The following is a 15,466-nucleotide window of genomic DNA, read 5'->3' on the forward strand; positions in this document are numbered from 1 at the left end:
TTAAAGCTAGTTCTGTGGTGGTCCATCCTTGATGCATTTCCAACACTGTGCCTTTCTTTACCTCTTCTACCTCAACACATAGTTTTGCTTAAGTGGGTGAGATCTATGGTTTCGATCTGTTCCCAGCCTCAGCTATTGCCTGGCACGGTCCATTACAAAGGCTGTAAAAGTACAAAATCCGTATTAAAAAACAGAATGACTTTGAAGTTACGTTTTCAGTGCAGTCATTTTCACAGAGGAAATTAACCTCTGATGAACCAGAAGTTCAAGTCTGCTCTCGGCTACATACACACATGGCTTCTGATCCTTTCACATAGTCACTGGTAGAGTCCCATGCATCCATGTTTCTCAGTATTTTACTGCAGTATTTCAATGCATTAACCTTGATTTTCTTTAATTTTTTTTTACATGTAGATGACTGCTAGCTGCAGTGCAGCTACTCTGCTAAATCACTGACAGTGTGGTTTCCTGGGCAGGACTAGTTCTGCTTGTTTGGTTAGGGTTTTTTTTGATGTTCTTAATGTAGCCACAATCTTCACCCCCCTCGCATACAAGAATTAGCGATGACACTAAATCCTTGCTGGAGCTGGTTCTGGCAGCTTTTGACATGCAGTAATTATGCTCTTTTGCTTGAACTAGCAAGACTGGGAAATTAAATTGCGTGGACATCTCCCCTTTCTATCAGCCTTGCAGGATTACTGGGAAGGATCCTGGCAGAGCATGTAAAGCAGCAGCTCGGAGCTCAGCCGTCAGTTCTGGAGGGCTGTGAGGAGATGCAAACAGGCTTCCAAGGAAGCTCAAATAGAATAACAACTTGGAAAGGAAGCAATTTGTTTCTGTGACTCTGAAATGGGTAATGAAAAATCAGGTTCTGTAAATTATTGTCAGTGATGAGGGGGAAAGGGGCAGTGGTTTAATTTTTAGTCCATAATTTTTATTCAGTTTCCTACTCTAAAAAATTACCCCGAGAGTCATGGCCTGGGAGTTCGATGAGAAACACATCCCAGTCATGTACCCAGTGTACCCAGTAATAATCTGCCACGTGTAAGTCCCTGGTTCTTAGCAGGAGATGATCCTCTTAAGCCCTTTAGTGGCCTGGTTGTGCTGTTAAGGGTGTGCCCTGCTGACAGTTGGCCAAATCTTCAGTCTTGCTTTTTCAATTAGGCCTTTTCTCCACAGATTTTCATATGCATCTTGCCAAACTGAAGGCTAAGGAAGGACTTTGTGACAGAACATGTTTATGGATTTTATTCTGAGGAAATCCTGTACATGAACTACGACTGATTGCAACGGAGCAACCGCACAGAAAGGCTTGGACTGACCGGCTAAGAAAAAGGTAATCTGAACCACTACATTTTCAGAGTTAAATGACCCCAGGATTTGAACATCATCTTTGAGCTCTCATCACACAAGTGTTTACATGCATTAAGGTGACCTGAGATGGCTGAGCCTCAGGCATGTGACTGCTACTCTTATTTATGGAGCAGTCCCAGTGGACACAGTGCTTTGCTAAATATTTAAAGATGCTCCTTCTCCCAAAGCGGTTAGGCCTAAGATTTTCATTTATTCATAGATTCATAGAGCTTAAGGCCAGACGGGACCATTAGATCATTTTTTTCTGACCTCCTGTGTGACACACAGCAAAAATTCTCACTCAGTCACTCCTACATCAGGCCTGTGTCTTGAAGCTGAGGTAGCACAGATGGCTTAGCAAGACATCACATTTTGATTTAAATACACTGAACAGTAGAAAATCCACTACATGTCTTGGTAGATTGTTCTAGGGGCTAATTCCCCTTGCTATGAAAAAACATGTTTCAAGTAGCCTGAAACACACTAGCTTAAAAAACAGCCACGTGCTTAAATAAGGGGCTGGCTTGTTTAACACAGTGGAGGGAAAGACTCCAATGGAATTTTGGAATAAGCCTCAAACACAACTTTGTAAAATCTTGAGACTGAGTATCAGGAGAACAAAATTTCCCTTACCTGCTTAGAGGTCTGCAATGGGATGGACACTTCAGGTTCCACCTAAAACTTCCCTAAGCAGTTATGTGCTTCCCTGTGCTATGGCTATTCCTAGAAATGCTGCTTTTGTGGCTGAGCTGATCAGCTGGCTATGCTTGTCCTGCCTGAGGCCAGCTTAGAAGCTGAAAATCCCAACTATGCTAGAGGGGTCAGTTAGTCAGGTATGGAGTGTCCTAGTGCCCACAGGCAGCACCATTCTGTTAAAAACCAGATGGCAGTGGCAGGTTTTAGTGCGTATCAGTTTAGCTTCTCTAGTTTTCAATCCTTTCCTGATGAAGTATCAGCTGTGGGTCTGAGCCAACACCCTAGGAGATTTCTGTGCTGGCGGTGAAAATGCTATACACTGAGGCACACTGACACTTGTAAAACAAAACGCTAAAACTGAAGTTGTGATGAAAATAGATAATAAATGATTTAGGGGCTGCATTACTTCTCAGGAGGACACAGAATTGTTGGCAGCATTGGCAGAAATGGGAATTCCATCCACAGTAATAAAGCATCTATATCTCTTTGTACCAGCGAGTTGAGTGGCAAGTATCTCTCAGAGCCATGCCAGTGTAATAAAGCTAATATATCAACTTAAGAGAGATGCTAAGCTCTTTGAAAATAATTGTGTAGTTGGCAAGCAATAGCTTTTACTCTTTATATTGCAGAGAAATAAAACTGTTTTTTTTTCTCCCACTCTCTCCCTGCTGTAGTGCATTCAAGAAATTAAATGCAGAAATCTACTCCTAATGCACTATTAGATTGGAAAAATCATGACTGCAAATGGGAACAAATTCCAGAAGTGAAGGTTTCTCCCACTACTTTACTGTGGTTAGATTACTCACCTTTTGTACTTCCAACAAATACTGCTGGACTAAGGCTCACACATAAGGACGTTCTTGACAATGCCAAATTTTTAGGAAGGTTCCGTGTTTGTGCTTATTTGGGCTGGACGTTTCTCCAGAGGAAGAAAAAAGTGACTTTCTAGCCAAATCTGCTGCAGCTTGTAGAGGACTGTTCCTGAGCTTGCAGCCAGATCATTGCTTCACATGTGTCTTTGCTATCTGTCTTTTATAGCTGTGTGTATACAGCACTTTTTAAGGCCCTGTATAAAAAGCAAACAAATATATATTAGTTTTAAGTACTGAGTAAGCGTGTAATAGGATGTTGCCAGAGCAATTGCAGCAATCTCCTGCAGACAAAGAGGGTAGTTGAACCTGGAAGTTTATTGAGTCTTTGCAAAACAGCCTTTCACATTTTGTGCACTTCATAGCTGTTCAGCGGGAAGCTTATGACGAGGCCCTTGTATCCCAGAACCAGGATCTTCTGCTGCCATCTTACCCAGGCAGCCGTAGGCTGCTGCTTTCTCACCTGCTGACGACCTGTGCTAGGTCTCCTTGCAGTGACTAGCATGTATGATGATTCCTAAAGCTCGCTGGCAGAGTCATGCTAAGACCGTGTTTGAACTGTCAGATGGTGCCAGGAAGAGAAGCATATGAATATTCAAGTACTTGAAAATCTTTCACCTCCTCAAAAACTGGGCTGACAGAGACCCGGTAGAGGTCACCTGCCTGCTTTAACACTAGAGGGAGGCATCACCTAAAAGAAATCACAAAGGCTCCTAAAATAGCGCAATTTAAAACTATTTATGTGTCTTGGAAGGGAACAAAACACTGATTTCTTTTTAAAGCCTCTGTTTTTATTGGAATACATTATGGGAGGCCTCATTTGTTGCCCAGAATGCTCTTGGCCTGAGTGAAATTCAACCTCCCTGATGGGGCAGGCAGATTCAGCTTGCGCTGCTCTGCTTTGTCTTAGCTGGGCTCTCCTGGGACAATCTTATGCGCAGGGCCTGGAGGTAGTTCAGCCTCTATAAATAGCTCATTGCTGAATTCTTGTGTGAGCAGATTTTGAAGACTGTGCCAAAGGATAAAGAGTTGTGTTGTTTTAGTTCACTTTAGACTGACATACTCAAACAGATTTCCCTGTCTGGCCTCAGTTTGTACTCAAAGCAGAGGCCAGGAAGATGAAATGTCAGTGCCTCACTCTGTATTTATTTCTCCCTAATTGCAAGCCTATAAGCCAAATAATAGGGATTGACTTAATGATGGTGGCTATGTAGGGATGGTGGTGGTCCCTGAGGAGTCTTTCCCTCTCCCCATGTAGCCCATTAGCTCCTCCCGTTGCAGCGTGGATCCTGTACCATATAAGGGGTAGATAATGCACAGCTCCCTCATGCATGGTGGGACTGCTTCCATGTCTGTAAACTGCATTTTGCTAGGTTGCACAAAAAGACCATAGAAAAATGTGAATAGTTATTTGAGGGCTCCACAGCGGTTGACAGTAACCTAGAGTGGTACAAGGCATATACTGTACTGAGCAGAATGTTGGAAGTTACATTTCTAAAGTAGGGACCAGGCAGCTGAAAATCCTGCAAGTTAATTCTGGCAAAGGGGAAGAGAGAGTATGATTACCTGTTCTTTCCCCCACCCCTTATTGTCAGGAGTAAAGGTGGTTCACGGAGAAGGGAAGTGGGGTAGGAGAAAGGGCCCAGGAGCTCTGGGTATCCTGCCCAAATCTTTCAATGAGCTCTGTTCAATGGAGATGCTTATTTCTTCTTCTCCTAGACTTATATCTGCCTTGCCTCAGCTGGTGAGCACAGCTACACCTAGCAGGGAAAGGGGGAAAAAAAGTGCTCTGAGGCAGTCTTTCCAAGTCAGGTAGGAGGGATGAAACACTGCTGAGGGAGCAAGAGAGGCAGAGCTGGGGTGTGCAGATGGGGACAGAAACAGATGTGAGAAGGAAATGTGTAGAGGGGGACCGGAGAGGAAAGAACAGATGTGAAGAGAGAGGGAAGGGCTGTTATGAAATCTGGGGACCCGAATTAATTGCTGAGCAGGGCAGTGCAGAGGTATAATGGTGGCTGTTTTGAGTGGGCTTAAATCTTTGAATTTAAGTGAGGTATAGCATACATGCTGATGGGCCTAGATGCTCTAAGATCACTGTGATGAAGGTCTTGAGAGGCAGAAGGTCTGTTGTCAGAAGGTGTAAGTTACAGACACTTCAAATGATGGCAGCAATTTAAAAGAATAATAAAATGTGTAAGTTACAGCTATCAAGACCCTGTTTAGAGTCACTTAAGCTGTTCCATGAATTTATCCTTTAACAATTCCCAGGCAGTGCCTTTCGTTCTTTTGGCAACACTTAAAATGTCCTGAGTCTCTGCTGAAGTGGGACTTGGTCCACTGTTCCTATTGCATCATGCTGCTCCAGCTCAGCCATATACTGCTTCTAATAAAGGAACTTTCACAGTGTCTGTCCGCAGTTTCATTCTGTTGAATCCCTTGGACACCTCATCATCTATGATTCTCACCAAAGGCCTTGAGATATGTTTTGTTAAACAACTAAAAGAAAATTGCATTGGGAAAGCTGCTGATGTGGTTCCTTTCGCCTTTCAGAACATAATCCTGCAGATCTGTAGTTATTATAGCAGATCTCTGTTTAGAGCAAGGAAGATTTCTCAAGGTGCTGTTTAAGACTTCCTGATTTGTGCTGCAAATTGTTAATCAGTCCATGACAGCATAAATAAAATTAAAGGGTTTAATTAAAACTAATGAATGAGTGAATGGAGAATACACAGCATGTTCCACTTGCAGAGCGCTGGTGCTGTGAATAATTAAAATGTCACAAAGTAGGAGATGTCTGAGTAAAAATGTTGGAGCTGCAAAAACAGAGGCCCCTGAACTTCGGTAGTTTGGGAAGGTTTTGCTCTTTAAATTGGTTGAAATCGGTTTATGTAAGCTAGGGGAAAGATACAAAAATATATACAACTCTGATTTTTATTAGGATGGAGTCAAAGTTGGAAGCTTGGTGCCAAACAAACCCTACTGCATTTTGGATCAGTTTGCCTGTCTCTGAAGATCTAACTGTTTTCATACTGTATTAATCCTAAAACTGTATCACCCAGGGGATTAGTTTCTTCTTTTGTCTCATCTGTGACTGTATTCTTGCAAAGTAAACTTGTTACTACAGGCTATTACATTGTTGTTACTTGTTAATGTTCTATCTACTCAAAGCACAAGCATTCTTTTGATTTAAACCCAAACCTGAACCACAGCCTGAACTGGATCTGCCTTTGGCTCAGGTTTGGTATATGTGACATGGTCAAATAACAGGCCAAGAAAATAATTTTAGCTGGACTGTTTTAAATAGATCCAGGGAGTTAGAAAGATGAGGCCAAGAGGCCAATCAGGCTGTTGTAAAGCTTGGGATTACAGATTAGACCCAGAATATCAGTTCTAGCAATAATAGGAAAGCATCTTCCATCTTGCTGCTTTACAGTGGCTTGCTATTGTCTGTGGTACGATGTGTTTGATACCACCCCTCTGTGACCTATTCTGAGGTTGGCGTTCTCCTTCTCCTCAGCACTGGACTTTTCCCCAGATCTCCTGACCCTATGACATCTTCTGAGGCAAGGAGCCTGTTGGAGGATGAAACAGGATCTGGGTAAATGTCCTGGCTACTGACATCACTGATGAAATAGTAATGCCCCCACAGACTGCTTTCTGTGTCATAATGACCCAAGGTGAGCATCAGTGAGGGACTTTACTCAGTGTAGGGGTTTAACTACATGTGTTGGGAGGTTTAAAAGGTACCATACCTCCATCAAGTGCCTCTAGAGGCTGTGATCTAATGATAGGCAGTATTGGATGCAAGTTAGAGTGGGGTGAAAAGGTGAAGATCATCTATGAGGTAAGTGGCTATGCTGTTGTATAATCCTAGCTCTGTATCATGTAATTTCTTAAGATGGCTGAGTAAACAAATTTACCTTGAGAATTTCCACCAATTTAGCCTGGTAGGTTAAGACTAGAAGAACAGTGCAACTTCCAAGTGGCACCATGGAGTCTTCCGTGTCCAGACTGGGTGTACAAAGCCTCACTACTAACGATATCCACAACATACTCCCTCTCAATGCTTGGCTGTCTGTTTATCGGAAGATCAGACTAGATTATGATAATGGTCCCTCTGAGCCTTAAACATTTACAAAGGGATAAGTAGACTTTGCCAGAAACGCAAGTGATTTCTTAATGTTACATTAAATAACATTTAAAAGTATGGCATAACCATAACGTATTCGCCGTTAGCTTAATGCTTTGACATTATGAATAGTGTGGAAAAAGGTATCTCAAAAATGCATTTCTCTCAGGAGAAAAGACTTTTGAAGAATATGGAGTATTTATGCCTAAGGTTTTCTCTTTCCATCTATGTTTTTGGCTGATTTTGGTCCAAAATTCAAGTATTTTGGAAGCAAAACATTGAGAGTCTACCTAAGAAAAAACGCAATTCTCCCTGCACCTCACTTTGGATATGTTTGAGTTGGGGGAAGTTATGCTGAAGAAAATGCAGGCCTTTCAATATGCTACAAATCCTAAATATCTATACATTATCAAAGCAGACTAGACTTTCTGGCTCACCCTATATCATTAGGGGCCGTGGTTACCCAGAAAAAATAATAATTAATAACCAACAGTTGGAGTTAATTAGGTATGGTCAATTCCTCACATAAATTATGTTGATTTATGTGAATTCTTAGACTTTAATGGCTACATTACTAATTAACTACAAATTAAAAATAATCACAAGTGCAATTGCGAAAATACCTTCCCACTGGTTACTTTATGATTCAGTTTCAGTTAGAGGGTTCGGTACTCATTTTCAGTCAACCAGGGCTTGTATGCTGCTCCTGGTGACATCACTGTAAATCTGGGGTGAGGTTCTTACGAAGTCAGTGGCATTACTCCAGATTTACATAGGTCTAGCCAAAAGCAGAGTCCATTGACTAAAGCATTCCCTTATCTTCAAAGGGAATTGGTTTCATCTCTAATATAATATCTCAGGGCAGCCTAGGCTAAGCCTGGTTATTTGGCTTCACTGAGGCTCTCTGTGTGAATGAATCTTTTTAGATTTGAGCCTAAAAAGTTGAAATCCATAAGCAACCTTCCATAGACCTCACTGGAGCAATTTCCCCATACTGTCCTGGTTTTGGCAGGGACAGAGTTAATTTCCTTCCTAGTAGCTGGTGCAGTGCTGTGTTTTTGATTTAGGATGAGAACAATGTTGATAACACACCGATGTTTTAGTTGTTGCTAAGCAGTGCTTACAGAGTCAAGGACTTTTCAGCTTCTCATGCCCTGCCAGCGAGAAGCTGGGAGGGGGCACAGCTGGGACAGCTGGCCCAAACTGGCCAGAGGGATATTCCATACCATGGGACGTCATCCTCAGTATATAAAATGGGGGGAGTTAGCCGGGGGAGGGGTGACCGCAGCTGGGGAACTGACTGGGCATCGGTTGGCAGGTGGTGAGCAATTGCATTGTGCATCACTTGTTTTGTATATTCTTTTATCATTATTATTATTATTGGTTTTCCTTCCTTTTCTGTCCTATTAAACTGTCTTTATCTCAACCCGTGAATGTTACTGTTTTCTTTTTCCCCGATTCTCTCCCCCATCCCACTGAGGGGGGATTGAGCAAACGGCTGTGTGGTGTTCAGCTGCCTGCTGGGTTAAACCACAACACATCACTGTAAATCTGGGGTGAGGTTCTTACGAAGTCAGTGGCATTACTCCAGATTTACATAGATCTAGCCAAAAGCAGAGTCCATCGACTAAAGCATTCCCTTATCTTCAAAGGGAATTGGTTTCATCTCTAATAAAATATCTCAGGGCAGCCTAGGCTAAGCCTGGTTATTTGGCTTCACTGAGGCTCTCTGTGTGAATGAATCTTTTTAGATTTGAGCCTAAAAAGTTGAAATCCATAAGCAACCTTCCATAGACTTCACTGGAGCAAATCCAGGCTCTATAGAGCCTCTGCTAAGAGGCTTTTCATTATGGCAAGATGCAGTTAAGGTTGTAAAAATTTGTTGGGCTTTTCATAAGCACACATATAAAAACTTATATTTCCTGAATTTCAGAAGCTGCCAAATATGATTACAATGTAGCTAGAAAGAGGAAGGGATGAGGTGTTTGGGCCTCTGTCCATGCTGGTCTGGTTTTGCTAGGGATAGTTCTGGTGAGCTATATTCTCTTGCTGTATATATCAGCACAATATTTTTTTCCAAACATGGATCAATCAGTTACCTCATTAGTTTATTTTCTTAGTTACTTGTGAAGTGATCAAAAGCCCAAACTTCCGATCAAGATTCCTCAGTGAATAGTCCCATGTTAACTTAGACTTACTGAGTTTAATGCTTGCTACACGGTAGGGTATATGGTGTATACTTCTAGGACCTAGGAGCTCTGGTTTGTATTTTGCCATGTGGTTAGGTATGGCAAGGCAGAGCAATACCTTTGTTTAGGTATACATAAAAGGTATTGCTATGCTTTCCTTCAGGGCACATAGTAGGAACTGTGAGCCAGTAACTTCTGCATTAAAATATATGTCTTTGCTCAGTCCATTCAGGATGTTGGCACAACTCTTCCCTGTTCCTGTATCTTACTGCAAGAATAATATAAAGTAGATCTAGCATTGATTTACAGAGCCCAAGATTTTTATCTGATGGGTTATTTGCATCTTTTCTGTGTAAGGGAATGGTGGCATGGTGCAGCTTTTCCCCTACCGTCTGGTAGGCTGGTTGATACTCCTGGAAGCGTCTGTCTTACTGCGTATCAATATCACTGCTGTTCGGCACATGTAGGGAACACAGTGCTCCCAGAACCGCTGGATGAGAGTAGGTGGCAGCACCACGCATGCACTGTAAGGAAGGGCTGGAGAAAAGGGGGTAGGCTGCTGACACCAATATGACTTTGCCAGCATCCAGTATGCTTTCAAGTTGCTCCCAGGAGTGGTCCTAGTGAATTGTCCTGGAAGGGTCCACAAGATGAGCAGGCTGATCTAGCAGATCTAGGAGCTCATAGCTCCTGCATCAAAAGGAAGCTTGCAAGAACTTTTTCAACATATTCATGAACAACCACGTAGGGAAGAGGGGATTTTTCCTTTGAGTGCGATTCACCCTAGACCTCTCACTGTTAGGGAAACCTTTGTGTTCTCTGAATGTTTTGGATGAAGATACACTGTTTTGCAGTCCTTCTCCCTGTAGAGTAGCTGGGGACAGCACTCATTTATAACCAGAAGTATTATGACAACATTAAAAAACAAAATTTAGACTACATATCAAAGAACTTCCCGACAGCTAAATTTATTACAGTTAAGTCAGCCTAAAGAAACATCAGAAGTCCTGTAGCATGGGTCACATACGACTATGATACATCCAAACCCGGGAGAATACTGTGTAAGGAATAATCTTAGATTCTTGTATCTGGATGATGAAGAAAAAGAACAGTAGGGAAAGTAAAACACTGGGGCAGGGCTCCAGAGGGGCTCAGAAACCTCTATCCCTAGTATGTAATTGGAATTGCCCTTGTTGCATCTTGTGTATTGCTGCTCGTAGTATTCATCTGATTTTAGACTGTTTATGCCAGCAGGCCATGGAGTCATGCAGCTGTGAATCAACTCCAATAACTAGGGTAGGATCAATACCTAATTGTATAAAGAAATACTTTTAAAAAGGACAGGAGACCAAAGCTAGGATTAATAGAGCCTTCCAGTGTACACCTCCAATTGCACGTCAGAGAGTTGTCAGTATCCCTGATACAATTTACGCTGCATCAAAAACACAAACCTCAGCAAGTACAGAAAGTGAAAGCAATTTTGGAATGATCTGTGCTAGAGCAATTCCCTCCACAATAGGTCTAAGCTAACCCAAACTGATGCTTTTTACACAAATGATTATAAATAGAAGCCAAAATTTTGTCAGACCAATAGTGCAAACTTAACATATTGGCCCCTTGGTGTCATTTGAAGAAAATTAATGCAGAGGGCCAAAGAGACAGAGTCTGCAATATGTAATGCTCCGGAGACATAGCTGAGATTTTGTTCCTAGTGTAGCAGAAATAAATGCTCTTGGCAAGTCATAGGGGAGAAATAAGACATGTGCATAAGTAAGATTAATCAGTAAAGCCAGTGCCTATCTCATGAGTCATATCTGACATCAAAAAGTCCAAGGTTGTTGCATGTTAAATTTGTGCTACTACAGGAAAGGAAAAATAACAAAGAATCTCCTGTGCAAATTGTGCTGTAGATTTGGAGAACATGCAAACACTAGTGAGAATGGGGGCAGGGGAAGAAGGAGGGGGGCTTTCTCTTTCCTCTCTCAATAGAAAACTAAGCGTGGAATTACAGCCCAAGCAAAATCAGCGCCAATGCTCCTGTGGCTCTTAGTGGGGCCAGGTCCTGCCCGTGGTTTGTATATACTGGGTTACAGTGGAAGGGCTGAGTTTCTCAGCCTTTACTCAGGCAAACTCTCAGGGAACTAAGTGGGAGTGAAAACTGGCCAAAGAGCTTCATTCTCTGTGCTGAAAATGCTAGATCTGTTAAACGAGAGGCAAGGGAATTTTTCTTCAGTGAGGTCAAATAGGCTTTTCCTACACCTTTGGTAAGCTACTGTAGTGTGATTGAATAATGGGGGGCCCAGGGGGAAAGAAGTGGCCGCCGGAGCGTACAGCTGTGGCCCCTGGGCTGCAGGTCCCCTGCTCACCTCCCCTTCCACGCAGTGTGTGCAGGAGTGACCTGACGCAGAAGTGCCTCTTCTCTTGCTTGCTGAACAGTGACGGCTTGGTGTGTGCTGCTTTGTCTCCCTTTGCAGCAAACCACTGTGCTAGCTGTCTGCCCTTTCTGCAAGGACGGGGAGGTGTGGAAGGAGAGATACTGGGTTTCTGCAGCATCGTTCTCTGTCTCACTCCTAGATTTCCTGGCACAGTTGATGTTTGTGATGCACTGGGCATGGTTTTGCTCTGCATCAAAGACAGCCCTCGGCAGGGTCCAGGAGAAAGCACAGCAGAACCAAGAGGTGTTCTTTCAGGACATGGGGCAGAGATACCCGGTCTTGCTTTTTTAAAGAGAAGTGTGTTGAAGGGGGAAGATACAAGGACTCTTTATCCATTTGCTGCTCTTTTCCTGCTGGTCTCTTCCCCAGCATTTTTCTGGGTCTTACTTTCAGAGCTCAGTGGACCTGTCAGGCACAAGCCACCCTCACTGTGAGCCAGGGCAGGGGGCAGTACTTTCATTATAGCAGAGATGACTTGTCAGTTGATGGAAGGACTGCACCTCCTCTTGGAGAATCACATTTCAAGCTTCTGCCCAGGACATGCAGCTCAGTGATGCTCCCACATGGGCCCAAGCCTTCAAGGCACAATCTGGCTCTACTAGTTTTGTGGCAGTGGTTGTCTAGGCAAGTTCCCCCAGGATTGAAATGAGAGACCTCCTGTGCTGAAAACAGTTGGGTCTGTCCAGACTGAGCTGAAGTGGGCTCTGTAATTAAGGTTTGTAATGGGCTTATATCCTTGAGGAAATGACCACAGGGCTCGGGAGGGGTTGAACAAGGACTGGCCAAACAGTGGTCTGTAGGAAACAGCCACACAAGTGGCAAGTATTGGGAATCCTGGGCACCAGGGCAGGAAGGTGGGTGGATAGGGGTCCCCATTTCATTTCCATGGCAGGACTCTTACCAGCCCTTGGTATGGAAAGCATTGTGGAAGAATGTTTGTTGCTGCAGTGTCAAAACCGAGCTGTTGAGCTGGAGTTCCGTGTTGCGCTCTGTCTTAAAAATGCTGTCCTGCTCCCCTCTGGCAGAAGGAAGGCTAACAGCTATCCTGTTCTTCAGGGCAACTTTTTCCCCTTTTGTTCAAGTCCATTTTTCACTTGCCAGTCTTCCCAAAACAGGAAAACCAAGTGGTACCTTAATACAGTTTAGGAGATCAACCACCGCGCAGGCAAAATAGGACTCAGTGGAATAAAATCAGAAGGGGAAAACGTGCCCTGCTTGCACCACAAAGTCATCCATTGTGAAGCATTTCCAAGGGATTTTGGATGCTGACGCCAGTAGGGAAGAAACCAGCACCCACGGGGTCCTGCTAGGTGGGGAACGGGGTGGAGGCGCAGCGGGGCTGGCTGATGAGCCGGTGGTAGTGGCAGTGCCAGCAGGCTGAGCAGCCCCCGCCAGCTGGCCTGCTGGAGCCCAGGGGCATGCTCATGTTTCAGCTGTGGGCAGCGTGCCAGGCTCCCCAAGTGTGTATTTACAAGGCACCAGTGCCCAGTTTATTGGGATGTGAGGGGAAGCTTTGTGAGCACTGTGCCCAAACCGGCTTGCAGATATAGAGCTTTTTAAAAGCAGCAAGACTTAAGGCTAGCTCTAGCGGCATGGGAGCTTTTCGTGCAGGAATGTGCTAGCTGTCCTGCTGCTGGCTCATTTATATTAAGTATCTTAAACAGAAAGTGCAGGCAAGAGGGACTGGTTGCCAAATGCATTGCTAGATAAAAAGATGTAAACATGGAGTTAAAGGTGAGGTTGTGTATCAGTCATTTAAAGGTTAAAATCACGTTGTAACTACCTGTGCAGTTCCAGGAACTTCTGAATGCAGATTATATTGGCAAGACAACCTGTCATGTTAAGAACATGCAATTAAAGCTTTTTTGCCATCAAGTGTTGAGGATGAAAACCCAATAAAGATAGACCTAGATTGAAAAATCACTGTCCTCCAGCACCGCCCTGCGAGTTGTGAGAAGATAAAGTCCCACTCAGATGCATGGATTTGTGCAGTGAATGGACCTGTTAGCTACCCTGCAGTTTATTTCTTTGCGTAAAGCCACTGTGTGCTCCTTGGATGCAGGGAGGGAATGAATGGATGAGCCTAAGTGCTGATAAACTTATCTGCTTCTGGAGTCCCAGCATAGTGCAAGTGCCTTGGGACAAAGTACTTGCCCTGCGTTAGAGAGTTCGGTGACTTGTGCCTCCCTGTTTTCTGGTCCAGCTTTGTATTGTCTCATAGCAGAGACATCCTCTGCTCTGCAGCTGTCATAACACTTGCAAACCACCCACTCTTCACAGGAGCAATTACATGTAACCCAACCCCTTGCCGTATGTGCAAGCTGATCTCTCCCACTGCCCTAATTCAGGCTCCAGAATCCCTTTGTTTTGCAGTGCTGTCACCTCTAGCAGTCGCAGCAGACCAGCTTCATTATTTTCCAATTTGTGCTCTGGGCTGTGAGACCTCAGACCTGCCGGCCTTCTCCCAGGGGAATTCCACTTAAGCAGCTCAGACAGGGTGCTGTCTGCTGGAGATTCCTTTGCCTGCCTCTTTTGGAGTAGCTAACAGGCTGATTTATCTTTCTGCTAATTGTATCAAGCTATTTGTCAGCCATAATTTTTGCTTCTGATTTAATTGTCTCCTCTCTACTCTGCAGCAGAAATTTGCCTTAGAGCTTAGCTTATTAGCGCTGATTTATTTGAGCACTTGTTGCAGTTTACCACAGCCCGCCTTTCTATTTCTGCGCTGCCACATCCCTTACTGTATCCTGGGCCAGTTTGAATGGAGATCATGGGGGAGAGCTCTGACAAAAGAGGACCCCCCCTCCTTCCCATGAAATCCAGTTAGTTTTGTATTGTTTCATCCTGCATTTTTAGATCAGGAAATTTGCTATGGTGAACAGACCTTTCCAGAGATGTTGGGGCTGCAGTTGTTGCCACTGTTAAGTTTACTCTCTCAGCCAGTGTTTGATTTGAGCTGAGATGTTCTGATTGGGGTCGGATTTTGGTTGCTCTGAAGTTTGATGTTTGTATCCACTCAGAATTTAGCTATGAACAGCCCCCTCCCCCCCCCCCCCAACAGGTTTCTTTCTAGAAAAAATGTGTATTAAATACTCAGGTTTGACCAGAACAGCTTTTCTATTTCTCAGGAAACTTCCATTTTAGTTCAAACCAAAACACAGCCTGTACTGGCTATTTAATTCACTGATATCACCGATAGTTTAGTTCACAGTTATCGCTGATAACTTTTATTTATCCAACTTTACTCTGCACAGCTTCTGCAAAAAGTCTCTGGAAAACTACTGGAGCTGGAAATGTTCCAGAGACCTGCACGTGATGGAGATAGTCCCTCTGTGACTGACTGCTCGGGCAGTTCAGAGCCTTCCTCACGGCCAGTCAGGATCTGAACCGCTGGTGTCGCTTTGGGAAACAGAACTCGGGTTACCTGCAGCAGTGCCTTTGCTGTGGGTCTCTGCTCCTCTCTTACGTTTGTACCACATCCAGGTCCCTCTGACCTTGCTGGAGGGGGACACTGAGCGAGACCTTTCAACCTGTTTGACTTCTAAGGAGCTCTTCCAGGAGAGCACCAGTGCCACAGAGTATGGTGGTGACCTGCGTTGTTGGACCCGGTCTGGGCCAGCCTCCCTGGGTGCAAGGACAGCATTAACTTCGTTTTTATGCCTTCATGGTGTTGCTGATAAACACAAATGGCAATTAGGCAAAAAGTAGTGAAAAGCTACTTAAGATTTCTTTCCTGCTTCTCTGGCCAAAAGTGTTAGCCAGCTCTAATAAAAGTGTTCCCCAGGGAGTTGTGTC

This window comes from Aptenodytes patagonicus, chromosome 5, assembly GCF_965638725.1.
Source record: "Aptenodytes patagonicus chromosome 5, bAptPat1.pri.cur, whole genome shotgun sequence".
NCBI lineage: Eukaryota > Metazoa > Chordata > Aves > Sphenisciformes > Spheniscidae > Aptenodytes > Aptenodytes patagonicus.